Source organism: Mixophyes fleayi, chromosome 1 (genome assembly GCF_038048845.1).
Source record: "Mixophyes fleayi isolate aMixFle1 chromosome 1, aMixFle1.hap1, whole genome shotgun sequence".
Lineage (NCBI taxonomy): Eukaryota > Metazoa > Chordata > Amphibia > Anura > Limnodynastidae > Mixophyes > Mixophyes fleayi.
Window position 1 is genome coordinate 352,735,949 of NC_134402.1, and position 25,656 is coordinate 352,761,604.

Consider the following 25,656-nt stretch of genomic DNA (forward strand, 5'->3'; position numbering starts at 1 on the left):
GACATAAAAGAATGCCACGGTTGCGATAATAGAAGTTATATGTATAGATGAATGATTATCAAACCCTGACTTATGGAAGAGCTATAAAGGCAAAGGAATAAGGCAGCAGGGATACAGAGGCAACGCCCAGTGCATCATTCTTTTTCATATATATTTTAGCTTTTTATTATTTACAAGATATAAACATTCAACTATGGGCTCAATAAGGGTTGTACACATTCCATGTGTTCATTTGGTATAGATGGGATGCATAAAGGGCTTGGACAGATGGAGAGCTAAATTGCTGGTGGTAAGGGATAACACAGAGAGCGGCAGGGGAAACGTGGTCAAACATTATAAAACAGGGCCTGGTAGTTATGTAAATGTTCTTAACTGGAGACTGAGTGCTCTATATGCTTTATTGAACTTATCAAGGGGGATAGGTGAATGATATTTTTAATGGCTGCTAATGTATTTTATCAGTCTTCTCTAAGATTCTATTTCTTTTCAATTGATGATGTTTTTCTATGTATTCAATAATATTTTTATTGATTTGTGTGTTTTTATCCACGTGGGCTATTCCACTTTTCTGCATGCGTGTGTTTTTTTCCGATGTACTCAATTCCTTTTTAATAGATTTGAGTTGTTGCATAGCCTTAAGGTACTTTTATTGCTTTTTTGCTATGTATCTATACTGGAGAAATAAAAGCACAAAGACCTCCCCGTCGGGGAATCAAACCCCGGTCTCCCGCGTGACAGGCGGGGATACTTACCACTATACTAACGAGGATTAGCTGCACAACCCCTCCGCCATTACGTCCTAGAAGACGTTTTTTTGCTACGTATACATTAATATTTCTAGTGACTTGCATGCTTATGAAAACTATTGAAATCATTAATGGATCCATCTGGTGGCCTACTCTTTTGCAAGCGTCAAAATCTATGCTTATTATTGTACAACATGCACAAAGTCAATTTATTTGAGACATTGCTCTAGTTATCATTTTCTCACTCTCCCAATCCCGATAATCTATGGACTAGCTGCACGGAAGCTCTGCCAATTCATCCTGGCAGTGAGTTCTTCCTATGCATACAGTAACATTTATAATGATTTTTATAGTTGATTTGCCAGTGTCCATCGGTAGATCTATCATTTGATTTAACGTTGTCCGTTTCAGTAAAAGCGACTCTACTTCTTCTGCTTTCTCGGGTGCATTCAGCTCGGAAATTAGCCAATGTATTTAACACCCATATTTTAAGGTTGCATGGAATAACAGGGAATATTGTCTTTGATAGAGGTACACGGTTTATCTCCAAATTGTACAAGGCGTTTTGCAATCTCCTTGGCGCCAGACTGCATTTTTTTCTTTATGTTACGATGGACAGGCAGAATAAGTAAACCAAATTTGGAATCAATAAGTAAAGTGTCATGTGCCAGAGAATCGCTTATATTGGCCAAAATATGTACCTTGGGCTGAGTTTGCCTATAATAAGAGTTTCCAATCATGTGCTGGGTCTATAACTTTCTTTTGTATTTACAGCAGACATGCAAAATCATTTTTCTTTTCCTCTAATTCTGATGCTTCCGATGCCAATTCTTTGTCTATGCAGGTGATCAAGATCCTGGGGAAAGTCCAAAAGAATTTAGCAAAACCCATTTCCTCCCGGAACTAAATTGCTAATAAAAATGTGCTCATAAAAGTGGTGGAATGAGTCCAAAATTTTGATCTCATAAAAGTGGACCAGGACATGGCAAGAGGATAGTTTCAGAAGGCACCTGACCAGGAACGTCCCTGAGAACAGGGCCCACTAATGTGGTGTATCGGGCCTACAGATCTCTTAAAACAACCCATGATATTATATTTGTGGTGTCCTAGAAAAGGAAAATGTTTGTTCTTTTAATTCCAAAGTTGGCTTGCACCGATGGACTAAACCTCCCCTAGAACAGTGTGCTGCCTTCAGACAATTGGAAACAGTAATAATGGGGGGTTTATAAATGCCGTAATCTTTGACATGTGTTCCAAGTATTTATGGGAGAGGGTTACTCACTGGTTTTTGCTGCTGGAGGACATAAAAGAATGCCACGGTTGCGATAATAGAAGTTATATGTATAGATGAATGATTATCAAACCCTGACTTATGGAAGAGCTATAAAGGCAAAGGAATAAGGCAGCAGGGATACAGAGGCAACGCCCAGTGCATCATTCTTTTTCATATATATTTTAGCTTTTTATTATTTACAAGATATAAACATTCAACTATGGGCTCAATAAGGGTTGTACACATTCCATGTGTTCATTTGGTATAGATGGGATGCATAAAGGGCTTGGACAGATGGAGAGCTAAATTGCTGGTGGTAAGGGATAACACAGAGAGCGGCAGGGGAAACGTGGTCAAACATTATAAAACAGGGCCTGGTAGTTATGTAAATGTTCTTAACTGGAGACTGAGTGCTCTATATGCTTTATTGAACTTATCAAGGGGGATAGGTGAATGATATTTTTAATGGCTGCTAATGTATTTTATCAGTCTTCTCTAAGATTCTATTTCTTTTCAATTGATGATGTTTTTCTATGTATTCAATAATATTTTTATTGATTTGTGTGTTTTTATCCACGTGGGCTATTCCACTTTTCTGCATGCGTGTGTTTTTTTCCGATGTACTCAATTCCTTTTTAATAGATTTGAGTTGTTGCATAGCCTTAAGGTACTTTTATTGCTTTTTTGCTATGTATCTATACTGGAGAAATAAAAGCACAAAGGCCTCCCCGTCGGGGAATCGAACCCCGGTCTCCCGCGTGACAGGCGGGGATACTTACCACTATACTAACGAGGATTAGCTGCACAACCCCTCCGCCATTACGTCCTAGAAGACGTTTTTTTGCTACGTATACATTAATATTTCTAGTGACTTGCATGCTTATGAAAACTATTGAAATCATTAATGGATCCATCTGGTGGCCTACTCTTTTGCAAGCGTCAAAATCTATGCTTATTATTGTACAACATGCACAAAGTCAATTTATTTGAGACATTGCTCTAGTTATCATTTTCTCACTCTCCCAATCCCGATAATCTATGGACTAGCTGCACGGAAGCTCTGCCAATTCATCCTGGCAGTGAGTTCTTCCTATGCATACAGTAACATTTATAATGATTTTTATAGTTGATTTGCCAGTGTCCATCGGTAGATCTATCATTTGATTTAACGTTGTCCGTTTCAGTAAAAGCGACTCTACTTCTTCTGCTTTCTCGGGTGCATTCAGCTCGGAAATTAGCCAATGTATTTAACACCCATATTTTAAGGTTGCATGGAATAACAGGGAATATTGTCTTTGATAGAGGTACACGGTTTATCTCCAAATTGTACAAGGCGTTTTGCAATCTCCTTGGCGCCAGACTGCATTTTTTTCTTTATGTTACGATGGACAGGCAGAATAAGTAAACCAAATTTGGAATCAATAAGTAAAGTGTCATGTGCCAGAGAATCGCTTATATTGGCCAAAATATGTACCTTGGGCTGAGTTTGCCTATAATAAGAGTTTCCAATCATGTGCTGGGTCTATAACTTTCTTTTGTATTTACAGCAGACATGCAAAATCATTTTTCTTTTCCTCTAATTCTGATGCTTCCGATGCCAATTCTTTGTCTATGCAGGTGATCAAGATCCTGGGGAAAGTCCAAAAGAATTTAGCAAAACCCATTTCCTCCCGGAACTAAATTGCTAATAAAAATGTGCTCATAAAAGTGGTGGAATGAGTCCAAAATTTTGATCTCATAAAAGTGGACCAGGACATGGCAAGAGGATAGTTTCAGAAGGCACCTGACCAGGAACGTCCCTGAGAACAGGGCCCACTAATGTGGTGTATCGGGCCTACAGATCTCTTAAAACAACCCAGGATATTATATTTGTGGTGTCCTAGAAAAGGAAAATGTTTGTTCTTTTAATTCCAAAGTTGGCTTGCACCGATGGACTAAACCTCCCCTAGAACAGTGTGCTGCCTTCAGACAATTGGAAACAGTAATAATGGGGGGTTTATAAATGCCGTAATCTTTGACATGTGTTCCAAGTATTTATGGGAGGGGGTTACTCACTGGTTTTTGCTGCTGGGGGACATAAAAGAATGCCACGGTTGCGATAATAGAAGTTATATGTATAGATGAATGATTATCAAACCCTGACTTATGGAAGAGCTATAAAGGCAAAGGAATAAGGCAGCAGGGATACAGAGGCAACGCCCAGTGCATCATTCTTTTTCATATATATTTTAGCTTTTTATTATTTACAAGATATAAACATTCAACTATGGGCTCAATAAGGGTTGTACACATTCCATGTGTTCATTTGGTATAGATGGGATGCATAAAGGGCTTGGACAGATGGAGAGCTAAATTGCTGGTGGTAAGGGATAACACAGAGAGCGGCAGGGGAAACGTGGTCAAACATTATAAAACAGGGCCTGGTAGTTATGTAAATGTTCTTAACTGGAGACTGAGTGCTCTATATGCTTTATTGAACTTATCAAGGGGGATAGGTGAATGATATTTTTAATGGCTGCTAATGTATTTTATCAGTCTTCTCTAAGATTCTATTTCTTTTCAATTGATGATGTTTTTCTATGTATTCAATAATATTTTTATTGATTTGTGTGTTTTTATCCACGTGGGCTATTCCACTTTTCTGCATGCGTGTGTTTTTTTCCGATGTACTCAATTCCTTTTTAATAGATTTGAGTTGTTGCATAGCCTTAAGGTACTTTTATTGCTTTTTTGCTATGTATCTATACTGGAGAAATAAAAGCACAAAGGCCTCCCCGTCGGGGAATCGAACCCCGGTCTCCCGCGTGACAGGCGGGGATACTTACCACTATACTAACGAGGATTAGCTGCACAACTCCTCCGCCATTACGTCCTAGAAGACGTTTTTTTGCTACGTATACATTAATATTTCTAGTGACTTGCATGCTTATGAAAACTATTGAAATCATTAATGGATCCATCTGGTGGCCTACTCTTTTGCAAGCGTCAAAATCTATGCTTATTATTGTACAACATGCACAAAGTCAATTTATTTGAGACATTGCTCTAGTTATCATTTTCTCACTCTCCCAATCCCGATAATCTATGGACTAGCTGCACGGAAGCTCTGCCAATTCATCCTGGCAGTGAGTTCTTCCTATGCATACAGTAACATTTATAATGATTTTTATAGTTGATTTGCCAGTGTCCATCGGTAGATCTATCATTTGATTTAACGTTGTCCGTTTCAGTAAAAGCGACTCTACTTCTTCTGCTTTCTCGGGTGCATTCAGCTCGGAAATTAGCCAATGTATTTAACACCCATATTTTAAGGTTGCATGGAATAACAGGGAATATTGTCTTTGATAGAGGTACACGGTTTATCTCCAAATTGTACAAGGCGTTTTGCAATCTCCTTGGCGCCAGACTGCATTTTTTTCTTTATGTTACGATGGACAGGCAGAATAAGTAAACCAAATTTGGAATCAATAAGTAAAGTGTCATGTGCCAGAGAATCGCTTATATTGGCCAAAATATGTACCTTGGGCTGAGTTTGCCTATAATAAGAGTTTCCAATCATGTGCTGGGTCTATAACTTTCTTTTGTATTTACAGCAGACATGCAAAATCATTTTTCTTTTCCTCTAATTCTGATGCTTCCGATGCCAATTCTTTGTCTATGCAGGTGATCAAGATCCTGGGGAAAGTCCAAAAGAATTTAGCAAAACCCATTTCCTCCCGGAACTAAATTGCTAATAAAAATGTGCTCATAAAAGTGGTGGAATGAGTCCAAAATTTTGATCTCATAAAAGTGGACCAGGACATGGCAAGAGGATAGTTTCAGAAGGCACCTGACCAGGAACGTCCCTGAGAACAGGGCCCACTAATGTGGTGTATCGGGCCTACAGATCTCTTAAAACAACCCAGGATATTATATTTGTGGTGTCCTAGAAAAGGAAAATGTTTGTTCTTTTAATTCCAAAGTTGGCTTGCACCGATGGACTAAACCTCCCCTAGAACAGTGTGCTGCCTTCAGACAATTGGAAACAGTAATAATGGGGGGTTTATAAATGCCGTAATCTTTGACATGTGTTCCAAGTATTTATGGGAGGGGGTTACTCACTGGTTTTTGCTGCTGGGGGACATAAAAGAATGCCACGGTTGCGATAATAGAAGTTATATGTATAGATGAATGATTATCAAACCCTGACTTATGGAAGAGCTATAAAGGCAAAGGAATAAGGCAGCAGGGATACAGAGGCAACGCCCAGTGCATCATTCTTTTTCATATATATTTTAGCTTTTTATTATTTACAAGATATAAACATTCAACTATGGGCTCAATAAGGGTTGTACACATTCCATGTGTTCATTTGGTATAGATGGGATGCATAAAGGGCTTGGACAGATGGAGAGCTAAATTGCTGGTGGTAAGGGATAACACAGAGAGCGGCAGGGGAAACGTGGTCAAACATTATAAAACAGGGCCTGGTAGTTATGTAAATGTTCTTAACTGGAGACTGAGTGCTCTATATGCTTTATTGAACTTATCAAGGGGGATAGGTGAATGATATTTTTAATGGCTGCTAATGTATTTTATCAGTCTTCTCTAAGATTCTATTTCTTTTCAATTGATGATGTTTTTCTATGTATTCAATAATATTTTTATTGATTTGTGTGTTTTTATCCACGTGGGCTATTCCACTTTTCTGCATGCGTGTGTTTTTTTCCGATGTACTCAATTCCTTTTTAATAGATTTGAGTTGTTGCATAGCCTTAAGGTACTTTTATTGCTTTTTTGCTATGTATCTATACTGGAGAAATAAAAGCACAAAGGCCTCCCCGTCGGGGAATCGAACCCCGGTCTCCCACGTGACAGGCGGGGATACTTACCACTATACTAACGAGGATTAACTGCACAACCCCTCCGCCATTACGTCCTAGAAGACATTTTTTTGCTACGTATACATTAATATTTCTAGTGACTTGCATGCTTATGAAAACTATTGAAATCATTAATGGATCCATCTGGTGGCCTACTCTTTTGCAAGCGTCAAAATCTATGCTTATTATTGTACAACATGCACAAAGTCAATTTATTTGAGACATTGCTCTAGTTATCATTTTCTCACTCTCCCAATCCCGATAATCTATGGACTAGCTGCACGGAAGCTCTGCCAATTCATCCTGGCAGTGAGTTCTTCCTATGCATACAGTAACATTTATAATGATTTTTATAGTTGATTTGCCAGTGTCCATCGGTAGATCTATCATTTGATTTAACGTTGTCCGTTTCAGTAAAAGCGACTCTACTTCTTCTGCTTTCTCGGGTGCATTCAGCTCGGAAATTAGCCAATGTATTTAACACCCATATTTTAAGGTTGCATGGAATAACAGGGAATATTGTCTTTGATAGAGGTACACGGTTTATCTCCAAATTGTACAAGGCGTTTTGCAATCTCCTTGGCGCCAGACTGCATTTTTTTCTTTATGTTACGATGGACAGGCAGAATAAGTAAACCAAATTTGGAATCAATAAGTAAAGTGTCATGTGCCAGAGAATCGCTTATATTGGCCAAAATATGTACCTTGGGCTGAGTTTGCCTATAATAAGAGTTTCCAATCATGTGCTGGGTCTATAACTTTCTTTTGTATTTACAGCAGACATGCAAAATCATTTTTCTTTTCCTCTAATTCTGATGCTTCCGATGCCAATTCTTTGTCTATGCAGGTGATCAAGATCCTGGGGAAAGTCCAAAAGAATTTAGCAAAACCCATTTCCTCCCGGAACTAAATTGCTAATAAAAATGTGCTCATAAAAGTGGTGGAATGAGTCCAAAATTTTGATCTCATAAAAGTGGACCAGGACATGGCAAGAGGATAGTTTCAGAAGGCACCTGACCAGGAACGTCCCTGAGAACAGGGCCCACTAATGTGGTGTATCGGGCCTACAGATCTCTTAAAACAACCCAGGATATTATATTTGTGGTGTCCTAGAAAAGGAAAATGTTTGTTCTTTTAATTCCAAAGTTGGCTTGCACCGATGGACTAAACCTCCCCTAGAACAGTGTGCTGCCTTCAGACAATTGGAAACAGTAATAATGGGGGGTTTATAAATGCCGTAATCTTTGACATGTGTTCCAAGTATTTATGGGAGGGGGTTACTCACTGGTTTTTGCTGCTGGGGGACATAAAAGAATGCCACGGTTGCGATAATAGAAGTTATATGTATAGATGAATGATTATCAAACCCTGACTTATGGAAGAGCTATAAAGGCAAAGGAATAAGGCAGCAGGGATACAGAGGCAACGCCCAGTGCATCATTCTTTTTCATATATATTTTAGCTTTTTATTATTTACAAGATATAAACATTCAACTATGGGCTCAATAAGGGTTGTACACATTCCATGTGTTCATTTGGTATAGATGGGATGCATAAAGGGCTTGGACAGATGGAGAGCTAAATTGCTGGTGGTAAGGGATAACACAGAGAGCGGCAGGGGAAACGTGGTCAAACATTATAAAACAGGGCCTGGTAGTTATGTAAATGTTCTTAACTGGAGACTGAGTGCTCTATATGCTTTATTGAACTTATCAAGGGGGATAGGTGAATGATATTTTTAATGGCTGCTAATGTATTTTATCAGTCTTCTCTAAGATTCTATTTCTTTTCAATTGATGATGTTTTTCTATGTATTCAATAATATTTTTATTGATTTGTGTGTTTTTATCCACGTGGGCTATTCCACTTTTCTGCATGCGTGTGTTTTTTTCCGATGTACTCAATTCCTTTTTAATAGATTTGAGTTGTTGCATAGCCTTAAGGTACTTTTATTGCTTTTTTGCTATGTATCTATACTGGAGAAATAAAAGCACAAAGGCCTCCCCGTCGGGGAATCGAACCCCGGTCTCCCGCGTGACAGGCGGGGATACTTACCACTATACTAACGAGGATTAGCTGCACAACCCCTCCGCCATTACGTCCTAGAAGACGTTTTTTTGCTACGTATACATTAATATTTCTAGTGACTTGCATGCTTATGAAAACTATTGAAATCATTAATGGATCCATCTGGTGGCCTACTCTTTTGCAAGCGTCAAAATCTATGCTTATTATTGTACAACATGCACAAAGTCAATTTATTTGAGACATTGCTCTAGTTATCATTTTCTCACTCTCCCAATCCCGATAATCTATGGACTAGCTGCACGGAAGCTCTGCCAATTCATCCTGGCAGTGAGTTCTTCCTATGCATACAGTAACATTTATAATGATTTTTATAGTTGATTTGCCAGTGTCCATCGGTAGATCTATCATTTGATTTAACGTTGTCCGTTTCAGTAAAAGCGACTCTACTTCTTCTGCTTTCTCGGGTGCATTCAGCTCGGAAATTAGCCAATGTATTTAACACCCATATTTTAAGGTTGCATGGAATAACAGGGAATATTGTCTTTGATAGAGGTACACGGTTTATCTCCAAATTGTACAAGGCGTTTTGCAATCTCCTTGGCGCCAGACTGCATTTTTTTCTTTATGTTACGATGGACAGGCAGAATAAGTAAACCAAATTTGGAATCAATAAGTAAAGTGTCATGTGCCAGAGAATCGCTTATATTGGCCAAAATATGTACCTTGGGCTGAGTTTGCCTATAATAAGAGTTTCCAATCATGTGCTGGGTCTATAACTTTCTTTTGTATTTACAGCAGACATGCAAAATCATTTTTCTTTTCCTCTAATTCTGATGCTTCCGATGCCAATTCTTTGTCTATGCAGGTGATCAAGATCCTGGGGAAAGTCCAAAAGAATTTAGCAAAACCCATTTCCTCCCGGAACTAAATTGCTAATAAAAATGTGCTCATAAAAGTGGTGGAATGAGTCCAAAATTTTGATCTCATAAAAGTGGACCAGGACATGGCAAGAGGATAGTTTCAGAAGGCACCTGACCAGGAACGTCCCTGAGAACAGGGCCCACTAATGTGGTGTATCGGGCCTACAGATCTCTTAAAACAACCCAGGATATTATATTTGTGGTGTCCTAGAAAAGGAAAATGTTTGTTCTTTTAATTCCAAAGTTGGCTTGCACCGATGGACTAAACCTCCCCTAGAACAGTGTGCTGCCTTCAGACAATTGGAAACAGTAATAATGGGGGGTTTATAAATGCCGTAATCTTTGACATGTGTTCCAAGTATTTATGGGAGGGGGTTACTCACTGGTTTTTGCTGCTGGGGGACATAAAAGAATGCCACGGTTGCGATAATAGAAGTTATATGTATAGATGAATGATTATCAAACCCTGACTTATGGAAGAGCTATAAAGGCAAAGGAATAAGGCAGCAGGGATACAGAGGCAACGCCCAGTGCATCATTCTTTTTCATATATATTTTAGCTTTTTATTATTTACAAGATATAAACATTCAACTATGGGCTCAATAAGGGTTGTACACATTCCATGTGTTCATTTGGTATAGATGGGATGCATAAAGGGCTTGGACAGATGGAGAGCTAAATTGCTGGTGGTAAGGGATAACACAGAGAGCGGCAGGGGAAACGTGGTCAAACATTATAAAACAGGGCCTGGTAGTTATGTAAATGTTCTTAACTGGAGACTGAGTGCTCTATATGCTTTATTGAACTTATCAAGGGGGATAGGTGAATGATATTTTTAATGGCTGCTAATGTATTTTATCAGTCTTCTCTAAGATTCTATTTCTTTTCAATTGATGATGTTTTTCTATGTATTCAATAATATTTTTATTGATTTGTGTGTTTTTATCCACGTGGGCTATTCCACTTTTCTGCATGCGTGTGTTTTTTTCCGATGTACTCAATTCCTTTTTTATAGATTTGAGTTGTTGCATAGCCTTAAGGTACTTTTATTGCTTTTTTGCTATGTATCTATACTGGAGAAATAAAAGCACAAAGGCCTCCCCGTCGGGGAATCGAACCCCGGTCTCCTGCGTGACAGGCGGGGATACTTACCACTATACTAATGAGGATTAGCTGCACAACCCCTCCGCCATTACGTCCTAGAAGACGTTTTTTTGCTACGTATACATTAATATTTCTAGTGACTTGCATGCTTATGAAAACTATTGAAATCATTAATGGATCCATCTGGTGGCCTACTCTTTTGCAAGCGTCAAAATCTATGCTTATTATTGTACAACATGCACAAAGTCAATTTATTTGAGACATTGCTCTAGTTATCATTTTCTCACTCTCCCAATCCCGATAATCTATGGACTAGCTGCACGGAAGCTCTGCCAATTCATCCTGGCAGTGAGTTCTTCCTATGCATACAGTAACATTTATAATGATTTTTATAGTTGATTTGCCAGTGTCCATCGGTAGATCTATCATTTGATTTAACGTTGTCCGTTTCAGTAAAAGCGACTCTACTTCTTCTGCTTTCTCGGGTGCATTCAGCTCGGAAATTAGCCAATGTATTTAACACCCATATTTTAAGGTTGCATGGAATAACAGGGAATATTGTCTTTGATAGAGGTACACGGTTTATCTCCAAATTGTACAAGGCGTTTTGCAATCTCCTTGGCGCCAGACTGCATTTTTTTCTTTATGTTACGATGGACAGGCAGAATAAGTAAACCAAATTTGGAATCAATAAGTAAAGTGTCATGTGCCAGAGAATCGCTTATATTGGCCAAAATATGTACCTTGGGCTGAGTTTGCCTATAATAAGAGTTTCCAATCATGTGCTGGGTCTATAACTTTCTTTTGTATTTACAGCAGACATGCAAAATCATTTTTCTTTTCCTCTAATTCTGATGCTTCCGATGCCAATTCTTTGTCTATGCAGGTGATCAAGATCCTGGGGAAAGTCCAAAAGAATTTAGCAAAACCCATTTCCTCCCGGAACTAAATTGCTAATAAAAATGTGCTCATAAAAGTGGTGGAATGAGTCCAAAATTTTGATCTCATAAAAGTGGACCAGGACATGGCAAGAGGATAGTTTCAGAAGGCACCTGACCAGGAACGTCCCTGAGAACAGGGCCCACTAATGTGGTGTATCGGGCCTACAGATCTCTTAAAACAACCCAGGATATTATATTTGTGGTGTCCTAGAAAAGGAAAATGTTTGTTCTTTTAATTCCAAAGTTGGCTTGCACCGATGGACTAAACCTCCCCTAGAACAGTGTGCTGCCTTCAGACAATTGGAAACAGTAATAATGGGGGGTTTATAAATGCCGTAATCTTTGACATGTGTTCCAAGTATTTATGGGAGGGGGTTACTCACTGGTTTTTGCTGCTGGGGGACATAAAAGAATGCCACGGTTGCGATAATAGAAGTTATATGTATAGATGAATGATTATCAAACCCTGACTTATGGAAGAGCTATAAAGGCAAAGGAATAAGGCAGCAGGGATACAGAGGCAACGCCCAGTGCATCATTCTTTTTCATATATATTTTAGCTTTTTATTATTTACAAGATATAAACATTCAACTATGGGCTCAATAAGGGTTGTACACATTCCATGTGTTCATTTGGTATAGATGGGATGCATAAAGGGCTTGGACAGATGGAGAGCTAAATTGCTGGTGGTAAGGGATAACACAGAGAGCGGCAGGGGAAACGTGGTCAAACATTATAAAACAGGGCCTGGTAGTTATGTAAATGTTCTTAACTGGAGACTGAGTGCTCTATATGCTTTATTGAACTTATCAAGGGGGATAGGTGAATGATATTTTTAATGGCTGCTAATGTATTTTATCAGTCTTCTCTAAGATTCTATTTCTTTTCAATTGATGATGTTTTTCTATGTATTCAATAATATTTTTATTGATTTGTGTGTTTTTATCCACGTGGGCTATTCCACTTTTCTGCATGCGTGTGTTTTTTTCCGATGTACTCAATTCCTTTTTAATAGATTTGAGTTGTTGCATAGCCTTAAGGTACTTTTATTGCTTTTTTGCTATGTATCTATACTGGAGAAATAAAAGCACAAAGGCCTCCCCGTCGGGGAATCGAACCCCGGTCTCCCGCGTGACAGGCGGGGATACTTACCACTATACTAACGAGGATTAGCTGCACAACCCCTCCGCCATTACGTCCTAGAAGACGTTTTTTTGCTACGTATACATTAATATTTCTAGTGACTTGCATGCTTATGAAAACTATTGAAATCATTAATGGATCCATCTGGTGGCCTACTCTTTTGCAAGCGTCAAAATCTATGCTTATTATTGTACAACATGCACAAAGTCAATTTATTTGAGACATTGCTCTAGTTATCATTTTCTCACTCTCCCAATCCCGATAATCTATGGACTAGCTGCACGGAAGCTCTGCCAATTCATCCTGGCAGTGAGTTCTTCCTATGCATACAGTAACATTTATAATGATTTTTATAGTTGATTTGCCAGTGTCCATCGGTAGATCTATCATTTGATTTAACGTTGTCCGTTTCAGTAAAAGCGACTCTACTTCTTCTGCTTTCTCGGGTGCATTCAGCTCGGAAATTAGCCAATGTATTTAACACCCATATTTTAAGGTTGCATGGAATAACAGGGAATATTGTCTTTGATAGAGGTACACGGTTTATCTCCAAATTGTACAAGGCGTTTTGCAATCTCCTTGGCGCCAGACTGCATTTTTTTCTTTATGTTACGATGGACAGGCAGAATAAGTAAACCAAATTTGGAATCAATAAGTAAAGTGTCATGTGCCAGAGAATCGCTTATATTGGCCAAAATATGTACCTTGGGCTGAGTTTGCCTATAATAAGAGTTTCCAATCATGTGCTGGGTCTATAACTTTCTTTTGTATTTACAGCAGACATGCAAAATCATTTTTCTTTTCCTCTAATTCTGATGCTTCCGATGCCAATTCTTTGTCTATGCAGGTGATCAAGATCCTGGGGAAAGTCCAAAAGAATTTAGCAAAACCCATTTCCTCCCGGAACTAAATTGCTAATAAAAATGTGCTCATAAAAGTGGTGGAATGAGTCCAAAATTTTGATCTCATAAAAGTGGACCAGGACATGGCAAGAGGATAGTTTCAGAAGGCACCTGACCAGGAACGTCCCTGAGAACAGGGCCCACTAATGTGGTGTATCGGGCCTACAGATCTCTTAAAACAACCCAGGATATTATATTTGTGGTGTCCTAGAAAAGGAAAATGTTTGTTCTTTTAATTCCAAAGTTGGCTTGCACCGATGGACTAAACCTCCCCTAGAACAGTGTGCTGCCTTCAGACAATTGGAAACAGTAATAATGGGGGGTTTATAAATGCCGTAATCTTTGACATGTGTTCCAAGTATTTATGGGAGGGGGTTACTCACTGGTTTTTGCTGCTGGGGGACATAAAAGAATGCCACGGTTGCGATAATAGAAGTTATATGTATAGATGAATGATTATCAAACCCTGACTTATGGAAGAGCTATAAAGGCAAAGGAATAAGGCAGCAGGGATACAGAGGCAACGCCCAGTGCATCATTCTTTTTCATATATATTTTAGCTTTTTATTATTTACAAGATATAAACATTCAACTATGGGCTCAATAAGGGTTGTACACATTCCATGTGTTCATTTGGTATAGATGGGATGCATAAAGGGCTTGGACAGATGGAGAGCTAAATTGCTGGTGGTAAGGGATAACACAGAGAGCGGCAGGGGAAACGTGGTCAAACATTATAAAACAGGGCCTGGTAGTTATGTAAATGTTCTTAACTGGAGACTGAGTGCTCTATATGCTTTATTGAACTTATCAAGGGGGATAGGTGAATGATATTTTTAATGGCTGCTAATGTATTTTATCAGTCTTCTCTAAGATTCTATTTCTTTTCAATTGATGATGTTTTTCTATGTATTCAATAATATTTTTATTGATTTGTGTGTTTTTATCCACGTGGGCTATTCCACTTTTCTGCATGCGTGTGTTTTTTTCCGATGTACTCAATTCCTTTTTAATAGATTTGAGTTGTTGCATAGCCTTAAGGTACTTTTATTGCTTTTTTGCTATGTATCTATACTGGAGAAATAAAAGCACAAAGGCCTCCCCGTCGGGGAATCGAACCCCGGTCTCCCGCGTGACAGGCGGGGATACTTACCACTATACTAATGAGGATTAGCTGCACAACCCCTCCGCCATTACGTCCTAGAAGACGTTTTTTTGCTACGTATACATTAATATTTCTAGTGACTTGCATGCTTATGAAAACTATTGAAATCATTAATGGATCCATCTGGTGGCCTACTCTTTTGCAAGCGTCAAAATCTATGCTTATTATTGTACAACATGCACAAAGTCAATTTATTTGAGACATTGCTCTAGTTATCATTTTCTCACTCTCCCAATCCCGATAATCTATGGACTAGCTGCACGGAAGCTCTGCCAATTCATCCTGGCAGTGAGTTCTTCCTATGCATACAGTAACATTTATAATGATTTTTATAGTTGATTTGCCAGTGTCCATCGGTAGATCTATCATTTGATTTAACGTTGTCCGTTTCAGTAAAAGCGACTCTACTTCTTCTGCTTTCTCGGGTGCATTCAGCTCGGAAATTAGCCAATGTATTTAACACCCATATTTTAAGGTTGCATGGAATAACAGGGAATATTGTCTTTGATAGAGGTACACGGTTTATCTCCAAATTGTACAAGGCGTTTTGCAATCTCCTTGGCGCCAGACTGCATTTTTTTCTTTATGTTACGATGGACAGGCAGAATAAGTAAACCAAATTTGGAATCAATAAGTAAAGTGTCATGTGCCAGAGAATCGCTTATATTGGCCAAAATATGTACCTTGGGCTGAGTTTGCCTATAATAAGAGTTTCCAATCATGTGCTGGGTCTATAACTTTCTTTTGTATTTACAGCAGACATGCAAAATCATTTTTCTTTTCCTCTAATTCTGATGCTTCCGATGCCAATTCTTTGTCTATGCAGGTGATCAAGATCCTGGGGAAAGTCCAAAAGAATTTAGCAAAACCCATTTCCTCCCGGAACTAAATTGCTAATAAAAATGTGCTCATAAAAGTGGTGGAATGAGTCCAAAATTTTGATCTCATAAAAGTGGACCAGGACATGGCAAGAGGATAGTTTCAGAAGGCACCTGACCAGGAACGTCCCTGAGAACAGGGCCCACTAATGTGGTGTATCGGGCCTACAGATCTCTTAAAACAACCCAGGATATTATATTTGTGGTGTCCTAGAAAAGGAAAATGTTTGTTCTTTTAATTCCAAAGTTGGCTTGCACCGATGGACTAAACCTCCCCTAGAACAGTGTGCTGCCTTCAGACAATTGGAAACAGTAATAATGGGGGGTTTATAAATGCCGTAATCTTTGACATGTGTTCCAAGTATTTATGGGAGGGGGTTACTCACTGGTTTTTGCTGCTGGGGGACATAAAAGAATGCCACGGTTGCGATAATAGAAGTTATATGTATAGATGAATGATTATCAAACCCTGACTTATGGAAGAGCTATAAAGGCAAAGGAATAAGGCAGCAGGGATACAGAGGCAACGCCCAGTGCATCATTCTTTTTCATATATATTTTAGCTTTTTATTATTTACAAGATATAAACATTCAACTATGGGCTCAATAAGGGTTGTACACATTCCATGTGTTCATTTGGTATAGATGGGATGCATAAAGGGCTTGGACAGATGGAGAGCTAAATTGCTGGTGGTAAGGGATAACACAGAGAGCGGCAGGGGAAACGTGGTCAAACATTATAAAACAGGGCCTGGTAGTTATGTAAATGTTCTTAACTGGAGACTGAGTGCTCTATATGCTTTATTGAACTTATCAAGGGGGATAGGTGAATGATATTTTTAATGGCTGCTAATGTATTTTATCAGTCTTCTCTAAGATTCTATTTCTTTTCAATTGATGATGTTTTTCTATGTATTCAATAATATTTTTATTGATTTGTGTGTTTTTATCCACGTGGGCTATTCCACTTTTCTGCATGCGTGTGTTTTTTTCCGATGTACTCAATTCCTTTTTAATAGATTTGAGTTGTTGCATAGCCTTAAGGTACTTTTATTGCTTTTTTGCTATGTATCTATACTGGAGAAATAAAAGCACAAAGGCCTCCCCGTCGGGGAATCGAACCCCGGTCTCCCGCGTGACAGGCGGGGATACTTACCACTATACTAACGAGGATTAGCTGCACAACCCCTCCGCCATTACGTCCTAGAAGACGTTTTTTTGCTACGTATACATTAATATTTCTAGTGACTTGCATGCTTATGAAAACTATTGAAATCATTAATGGATCCATCTGGTGGCCTACTCTTTTGCAAGCGTCAAAATCTATGCTTATTATTGTACAACATGCACAAAGTCAATTTATTTGAGACATTGCTCTAGTTATCATTTTCTCACTCTCCCAATCCCGATAATCTATGGACTAGCTGCACGGAAGCTCTGCCAATTCATCCTGGCAGTGAGTTCTTCCTATGCATACAGTAACATTTATAATGATTTTTATAGTTGATTTGCCAGTGTCCATCGGTAGATCTATCATTTGATTTAACGTTGTCCGTTTCAGTAAAAGCGACTCTACTTCTTCTGCTTTCTCGGGTGCATTCAGCTCGGAAATTAGCCAATGTATTTAACACCCATATTTTAAGGTTGCATGGAATAACAGGGAATATTGTCTTTGATAGAGGTACACGGTTTATCTCCAAATTGTACAAGGCGTTTTGCAATCTCCTTGGCGCCAGACTGCATTTTTTTCTTTATGTTACGATGGACAGGCAGAATAAGTAAACCAAATTTGGAATCAATAAGTAAAGTGTCATGTGCCAGAGAATCGCTTATATTGGCCAAAATATGTACCTTGGGCTGAGTTTGCCTATAATAAGAGTTTCCAATCATGTGCTGGGTCTATAACTTTCTTTTGTATTTACAGCAGACATGCAAAATCATTTTTCTTTTCCTCTAATTCTGATGCTTCCGATGCCAATTCTTTGTCTATGCAGGTGATCAAGATCCTGGGGAAAGTCCAAAAGAATTTAGCAAAACCCATTTCCTCCCGGAACTAAATTGCTAATAAAAATGTGCTCATAAAAGTGGTGGAATGAGTCCAAAATTTTGATCTCATAAAAGTGGACCAGGACATGGCAAGAGGATAGTTTCAGAAGGCACCTGACCAGGAACGTCCCTGAGAACAGGGCCCACTAATGTGGTGTATCGGGCCTACAGATCTCTTAAAACAACCCAGGATATTATATTTGTGGTGTCCTAGAAAAGGAAAATGTTTGTTCTTTTAATTCCAAAGTTGGCTTGCACCGATGGACTAAACCTCCCCTAGAACAGTGTGCTGCCTTCAGACAATTGGAAACAGTAATAATGGGGGGTTTATAAATGCCGTAATCTTTGACATGTGTTCCAAGTATTTATGGGAGGGGGTTACTCACTGGTTTTTGCTGCTGGGGGACATAAAAGAATGCCACGGTTGCGATAATAGAAGTTATATGTATAGATGAATGATTATCAAACCCTGACTTATGGAAGAGCTATAAAGGCAAAGGAATAAGGCAGCAGGGATACAGAGGCAACGCCCAGTGCATCATTCTTTTTCATATATATTTTAGCTTTTTATTATTTACAAGATATAAACATTCAACTATGGGCTCAATAAGGGTTGTACACATTCCATGTGTTCATTTGGTATAGATGGGATGCATAAAGGGCTTGGACAGATGGAGAGCTAAATTGCTGGTGGTAAGGGATAACACAGAGAGCGGCAGGGGAAACGTGGTCAAACATTATAAAACAGGGCCTGGTAGTTATGTAAATGTTCTTAACTGGAGACTGAGTGCTCTATATGCTTTATTGAACTTATCAAGGGGGATAGGTGAATGATATTTTTAATGGCTGCTAATGTATTTTATCAGTCTTCTCTAAGATTCTATTTCTTTTCAATTGATGATGTTTTTCTATGTATTCAATAATATTTTTATTGATTTGTGTGTTTTTATCCACGTGGGCTATTCCACTTTTCTGCATGCGTGTGTTTTTTTCCGATGTACTCAATTCCTTTTTAATAGATTTGAGTTGTTGCATAGCCTTAAGGTACTTTTATTGCTTTTTTGCTATGTATCTATACTGGAGAAATAAAAGCACAAAGGCCTCCCCGTCGGGGAATCGAACCCCGGTCTCCCGCGTGACAGGCGGGGATACTTACCACTATACTAACGAGGATTAGCTGCACAACCCCTCCGCCATTACGTCCTAGAAGACGTTTTTTTGCTACGTATACATTAATATTTCTAGTGACTTGCATGCTTATGAAAACTATTGAAATCATTAATGGATCCATCTGGTGGCCTACTCTTTTGCAAGCGTCAAAATCTATGCTTATTATTGTACAACATGCACAAAGTCAATTTATTTGAGACATTGCTCTAGTTATCATTTTCTCACTCTCCCAATCCCGATAATCTATGGACTAGCTGCACGGAAGCTCTGCCAATTCATCCTGGCAGTGAGTTCTTCCTATGCATAAAGTAACATTTATAATGATTTTTATAGTTGATTTGCCAGTGTCCATCGGTAGATCTATCATTTGATTTAACGTTGTCCGTTTCAGTAAAAGCGACTCTACTTCTTCTGCTTTCTCGGGTGCATTCAGCTCGGAAATTAGCCAATGTATTTAACACCCATATTTTAAGGTTGCATGGAATAACAGGGAATATTGTCTTTGATAGAGGTACACGGTTTATCTCCAAATTGTACAAGGCGTTTTGCAATCTCCTTGGCGCCAGACTGCATTTTTTTCTTTATGTTACGATGGACAGGCAGAATAAGTAAACCAAATTTGGAATCAATAAGTAAAGTGTCATGTGCCAGAGAATCGCTTATATTGGCCAAAATATGTACCTTGGGCTGAGTTTGCCTATAATAAGAGTTTCCAATCATGTGCTGGGTCTATAACTTTCTTTTGTATTTACAGCAGACATGCAAAATCATTTTTCTTTTCCTCTAATTCTGATGCTTCCGATGCCAATTCTTTGTCTATGCAGGTGATCAAGATCCTGGGGAAAGTCCAAAAGAATTTAGCAAAACCCATTTCCTCCCGGAACTAAATTGCTAATAAAAATGTGCTCATAAAAGTGGTGGAATGAGTCCAAAATTTTGATCTCATAAAAGTGGACCAGGACATGGCAAGAGGATAGTTTCAGAAGGCACCTGACCAGGAACGTCCCTGAGAACAGGGCCCACTAATGTGGTGTATCGGGCCTACAGATCTCTTAAAACAACCCAGGATATTATATTTGTGGTGTCCTAGAAAAGGAAAATGTTTGTTCTTTTAATTCCAAAGTTGGCTTGCACCGATGGACTAAACCTCCCCTAGAACAGTGTGCTGCCTTCAGACAATTGGAAACAGTAATAATGGGGGGTTTATAAATGCCGTAATCTTTGACATGTGTTCCAAGTATTTATGGGAGGGGGTTACTCACTGGTTTTTGCTGCTGGGGGACATAAAAGAATGCCACGGTTGCGATAATAGAAGTTATATGTATAGATGAATGATTATCAAACCCTGACTTATGGAAGAGCTATAAAGGCAAAGGAATAAGGCAGCAGGGATACAGAGGCAACGCCCAGTGCATCATTCTTTTTCATATATATTTTAGCTTTTTATTATTTACAAGATATAAACATTCAACTATGGGCTCAATAAGGGTTGTACACATTCCATGTGTTCATTTGGTATAGATGGGATGCATAAAGGGCTTGGACAGATGGAGAGCTAAATTGCTGGTGGTAAGGGATAACACAGAGAGCGGCAGGGGAAACGTGGTCAAACATTATAAAACAGGGCCTGGTAGTTATGTAAATGTTCTTAACTGGAGACTGAGTGCTCTATATGCTTTATTGAACTTATCAAGGGGGATAGGTGAATGATATTTTTAATGGCTGCTAATGTATTTTATCAGTCTTCTCTAAGATTCTATTTCTTTTCAATTGATGATGTTTTTCTATGTATTCAATAATATTTTTATTGATTTGTGTGTTTTTATCCACGTGGGCTATTCCACTTTTCTGCATGCGTGTGTTTTTTTCCGATGTACTCAATTCCTTTTTAATAGATTTGAGTTGTTGCATAGCCTTAAGGTACTTTTATTGCTTTTTTGCTATGTATCTATACTGGAGAAATAAAAGCACAAAGGCCTCCCCGTCGGGGAATCGAACCCCGGTCTCCCGCGTGACAGGCAGGGATACTTACCACTATACTAACGAGGATTAGCTGCACAACCCCTCCGCCATTACGTCCTAGAAGACGTTTTTTTTTGCTACGTATACATTAATATTTCTAGTGACTTGCATGCTTATGAAAACTATTGAAATCATTAATGGATCCATCTGGTGGCCTACTCTTTTGCAAGCGTCAAAATCTATGCTTATTATTGTACAACATGCACAAAGTCAATTTATTTGAGACATTGCTCTAGTTATCATTTTCTCACTCTCCCAATCCCGATAATCTATGGACTAGCTGCACGGAAGCTCTGCCAATTCATCCTGGCAGTGAGTTCTTCCTATGCATACAGTAACATTTATAATGATTTTTATAGTTGATTTGCCAGTGTCCATCGGTAGATCTATCATTTGATTTAACGTTGTCCGTTTCAGTAAAAGCGACTCTACTTCTTCTGCTTTCTCGGGTGCATTCAGCTCGGAAATTAGCCAATGTATTTAACACCCATATTTTAAGGTTGCATGGAATAACAGGGAATATTGTCTTTGATAGAGGTACACGGTTTATCTCCAAATTGTACAAGGCGTTTTGCAATCTCCTTGGTGCCAGACTGCATTTTTTTCTTTATGTTACGATGGACAGGCAGAATAAGTAAACCAAATTTGGAATCAATAAGTAAAGTGTCATGTGCCAGAGAATCGCTTATATTGGCCAAAATATGTACCTTGGGCTGAGTTTGCCTATAATAAGAGTTTCCAATCATGTGCTGGGTCTATAACTTTCTTTTGTATTTACAGCAGACATGCAAAATCATTTTTCTTTTCCTCTAATTCTGATGCTTCCGATGCCAATTCTTTGTCTATGCAGGTGATCAAGATCCTGGGGAAAGTCCAAAAGAATTTAGCAAAACCCATTTCCTCCCGGAACTAAATTGCTAATAAAAATGTGCTCATAAAAGTGGTGGAATGAGTCCAAAATTTTGATCTCATAAAAGTGGACCAGGACATGGCAAGAGGATAGTTTCAGAAGGCACCTGACCAGGAACGTCCCTGAGAACAGGGCCCACTAATGTGGTGTATCGGGCCTACAGATCTCTTAAAACAACCCAGGATATTATATTTGTGGTGTCCTAGAAAAGGAAAATGTTTGTTCTTTTAATTCCAAAGTTGGCTTGCACCGATGGACTAAACCTCCCCTAGAACAGTGTGCTGCCTTCAGACAATTGGAAACAGTAATAATGGGGGGTTTATAAATGCCGTAATCTTTGACATGTGTTCCAAGTATTTATGGGAGGGGGTTACTCACTGGTTTTTGCTGCTGGGGGACATAAAAGAATGCCACGGTTGCGATAATAGAAGTTATATGTATAGATGAATGATTATCAAACCCTGACTTATGGAAGAGCTATAAAGGCAAAGGAATAAGGCAGCAGGGATACAGAGGCAACGCCCAGTGCATCATTCTTTTTCATATATATTTTAGCTTTTTATTATTTACAAGATATAAACATTCAACTATGGGCTCAATAAGGGTTGTACACATTCCATGTGTTCATTTGGTATAGATGGGATGCATAAAGGGCTTGGACAGATGGAGAGCTAAATTGCTGGTGGTAAGGGATAACACAGAGAGCGGCAGGGGAAACGTGGTCAAACATTATAAAACAGGGCCTGGTAGTTATGTAAATGTTCTTAACTGGAGACTGAGTGCTCTATATGCTTTATTGAACTTATCAAGGGGGATAGGTGAATGATATTTTTAATGGCTGCTAATGTATTTTATCAGTCTTCTCTAAGATTCTATTTCTTTTCAATTGATGATGTTTTTCTATGTATTCAATAATATTTTTATTGATTTGTGTGTTTTTATCCACGTGGGCTATTCCACTTTTCTGCATGCGTGTGTTTTTTTCCGATGTACTCAATTCCTTTTTAATAGATTTGAGTTGTTGCATAGCCTTAAGGTACTTTTATTGCTTTTTTGCTATGTATCTATACTGGAGAAATAAAAGCACAAAGGCCTCCCCGTCGGGGAATCGAACCCCGGTCTCCCGCGTGACAGGCGGGGATACTTACCACTATACTAACGAGGATTAGCTGCACAACCCCTCCGCCATTACGTCCTAGAAGATGTTTTTTTGCTACGTATACATTAATATTTCTAGTGACTTGCATGCTTATGAAAACTATTGAAATCATTAATGGATCCATCTGGTGGCCTACTCTTTTGCAAGCGTCAAAATCTATGCTTATTATTGTACAACATGCACAAAGTCAATTTATTTGAGACATTGCTCTAGTTATCATTTTCTCACTCTCCCAATCCCGATAATCTATGGACTAGCTGCACGGAAGCTCTGCCAATTCATCCTGGCAGTGAGTTCTTCCTATGCATACAGTAACATTTATAATGATTTTTATAGTTGATTTGCCAGTGTCCATCGGTAGATCTATCATTTGATTTAACGTTGTCCGTTTCAGTAAAAGCGACTCTACTTCTTCTGCTTTCTCGGGTGCATTCAGCTCGGAAATTAGCCAATGTATTTAACACCCATATTTTAAGGTTGCATGGAATAACAGGGAATATTGTCTTTGATAGAGGTACACGGTTTATCTCCAAATTGTACAAGGCGTTTTGCAATCTCCTTGGCGCCAGACTGCATTTTTTTCTTTATGTTACGATGGACAGGCAGAATAAGTAAACCAAATTTGGAATCAATAAGTAAAGTGTCATGTGCCAGAGAATCGCTTATATTGGCCAAAATATGTACCTTGGGCTGAGTTTGCCTATAATAAGAGTTTCCAATCATGTGCTGGGTCTATAACTTTCTTTTGTATTTACAGCAGACATGCAAAATCATTTTTCTTTTCCTCTAATTCTGATGCTTCCGATGCCAATTCTTTGTCTATGCAGGTGATCAAGATCCTGGGGAAAGTCCAAAAGAATTTAGCAAAACCCATTTCCTCCCGGAACTAAATTGCTAATAAAAATGTGCTCATAAAAGTGGTGGAATGAGTCCAAAATTTTGATCTCATAAAAGTGGACCAGGACATGGCAAGAGGATAGTTTCAGAAGGCACCTGACCAGGAACGTCCCTGAGAACAGGGCCCACTAATGTGGTGTATCGGGCCTACAGATCTCTTAAAACAACCCAGGATATTATATTTGTGGTGTCCTAGAAAAGGAAAATGTTTGTTCTTTTAATTCCAAAGTTGGCTTGCACCGATGGACTAAACCTCCCCTAGAACAGTGTGCTGCCTTCAGACAATTGGAAACAGTAATAATGGGGGGTTTATAAATGCCGTAATCTTTGACATGTGTTCCAAGTATTTATGGGAGGGGGTTACTCACTGGTTTTTGCTGCTGGAGGACATAAAAGAATGCCACGGTTGCGATAATAGAAGTTATATGTATAGATGAATGATTATCAAACCCTGACTTATGGAAGAGCTATAAAGGCAAAGGAATAAGGCAGCAGGGATACAGAGGCAACGCCCAGTGCATCATTCTTTTTCATATATATTTTAGCTTTTTATTATTTACAAGATATAAACATTCAACTATGGGCTCAATAAGGGTTGTACACATTCCATGTGTTCATTTGGTATAGATGGGATGCATAAAGGGCTTGGACAGATGGAGAGCTAAATTGCTGGTGGTAAGGGATAACACAGAGAGCGGCAGGGGAAACGTGGTCAAACATTATAAAACAGGGCCTGGTAGTTATGTAAATGTTCTTAACTGGAGACTGAGTGCTCTATATGCTTTATTGAACTTATCAAGGGGGATAGGTGAATGATATTTTTAATGGCTGCTAATGTATTTTATCAGTCTTCTCTAAGATTCTATTTCTTTTCAATTGATGATGTTTTTCTATGTATTCAATAATATTTTTATTGATTTGTGTGTTTTTATCCACGTGGGCTATTCCACTTTTCTGCATGCGTGTGTTTTTTTCCGATGTACTCAATTCCTTTTTAATAGATTTGAGTTGTTGCATAGCCTTAAGGTACTTTTATTGCTTTTTTGCTATGTATCTATACTGGAGAAATAAAAGCACAAAGGCCTCCCCGTCGGGGAATCGAACCCCGGTCTCCCGCGTGACAGGTGGGGATACTTACCACTATACTAACGAGGATTAGCTGCACAACCCCTCCGCCATTACGTCCTAGAAGACGTTTTTTTGCTACGTATACATTAATATTTCTAGTGACTTGCATGCTTATGAAAACTATTGAAATCATTAATGGATCCATCTGGTGGCCTACTCTTTTGCAAGCGTCAAAATCTATGCTTATTATTGTACAACATGCACAAAGTCAATTTATTTGAGACATTGCTCTAGTTATCATTTTCTCACTCTCCCAATCCCGATAATCTATGGACTAGCTGCACGGAAGCTCTGCCAATTCATCCTGGCAGTGAGTTCTTCCTATGCATACAGTAACATTTATAATGATTTTTATAGTTG

The 25,656-nt window shown here is 38.7% G+C and overlaps 11 non-coding genes across 11 annotated transcripts; all 11 read right to left on the minus strand.

The window, feature by feature from the left end:
• Nucleotides 1–697: 697 nt before the first annotated feature.
• TRNAD-GUC (transfer RNA aspartic acid (anticodon GUC)) lies at nt 698–769 on the minus strand. Its single transcript has one exon. It is a non-coding gene; the product is annotated as a tRNA-Asp (tRNA).
• A 1,974-nt stretch (nt 770–2,743) lies between these two features.
• Nucleotides 2,744–2,815, minus strand: TRNAD-GUC (transfer RNA aspartic acid (anticodon GUC)). The gene has a single exon. It is a non-coding gene; the product is annotated as a tRNA-Asp (tRNA).
• Nucleotides 2,816–4,789: 1,974 nt separating this feature from the next.
• TRNAD-GUC (transfer RNA aspartic acid (anticodon GUC)) lies at nt 4,790–4,861 on the minus strand. The gene has a single exon. It is a non-coding gene; the product is annotated as a tRNA-Asp (tRNA).
• A 1,974-nt stretch (nt 4,862–6,835) lies between these two features.
• TRNAD-GUC (transfer RNA aspartic acid (anticodon GUC)) lies at nt 6,836–6,907 on the minus strand. Its single transcript has one exon. It is a non-coding gene; the product is annotated as a tRNA-Asp (tRNA).
• Nucleotides 6,908–8,881: 1,974 nt separating this feature from the next.
• On the minus strand, nt 8,882–8,953 carry TRNAD-GUC (transfer RNA aspartic acid (anticodon GUC)). The gene has a single exon. It is a non-coding gene; the product is annotated as a tRNA-Asp (tRNA).
• Nucleotides 8,954–12,973: 4,020 nt separating this feature from the next.
• On the minus strand, nt 12,974–13,045 carry TRNAD-GUC (transfer RNA aspartic acid (anticodon GUC)). Its single transcript has one exon. It is a non-coding gene; the product is annotated as a tRNA-Asp (tRNA).
• A 4,020-nt stretch (nt 13,046–17,065) lies between these two features.
• TRNAD-GUC (transfer RNA aspartic acid (anticodon GUC)) lies at nt 17,066–17,137 on the minus strand. The gene has a single exon. It is a non-coding gene; the product is annotated as a tRNA-Asp (tRNA).
• A 1,974-nt stretch (nt 17,138–19,111) lies between these two features.
• Nucleotides 19,112–19,183, minus strand: TRNAD-GUC (transfer RNA aspartic acid (anticodon GUC)). Its single transcript has one exon. It is a non-coding gene; the product is annotated as a tRNA-Asp (tRNA).
• A 1,974-nt stretch (nt 19,184–21,157) lies between these two features.
• Nucleotides 21,158–21,229, minus strand: TRNAD-GUC (transfer RNA aspartic acid (anticodon GUC)). Its single transcript has one exon. It is a non-coding gene; the product is annotated as a tRNA-Asp (tRNA).
• Nucleotides 21,230–23,205: 1,976 nt separating this feature from the next.
• TRNAD-GUC (transfer RNA aspartic acid (anticodon GUC)) lies at nt 23,206–23,277 on the minus strand. Its single transcript has one exon. It is a non-coding gene; the product is annotated as a tRNA-Asp (tRNA).
• A 1,974-nt stretch (nt 23,278–25,251) lies between these two features.
• Nucleotides 25,252–25,323, minus strand: TRNAD-GUC (transfer RNA aspartic acid (anticodon GUC)). Its single transcript has one exon. It is a non-coding gene; the product is annotated as a tRNA-Asp (tRNA).
• Nucleotides 25,324–25,656: the final 333 nt, after the last annotated feature.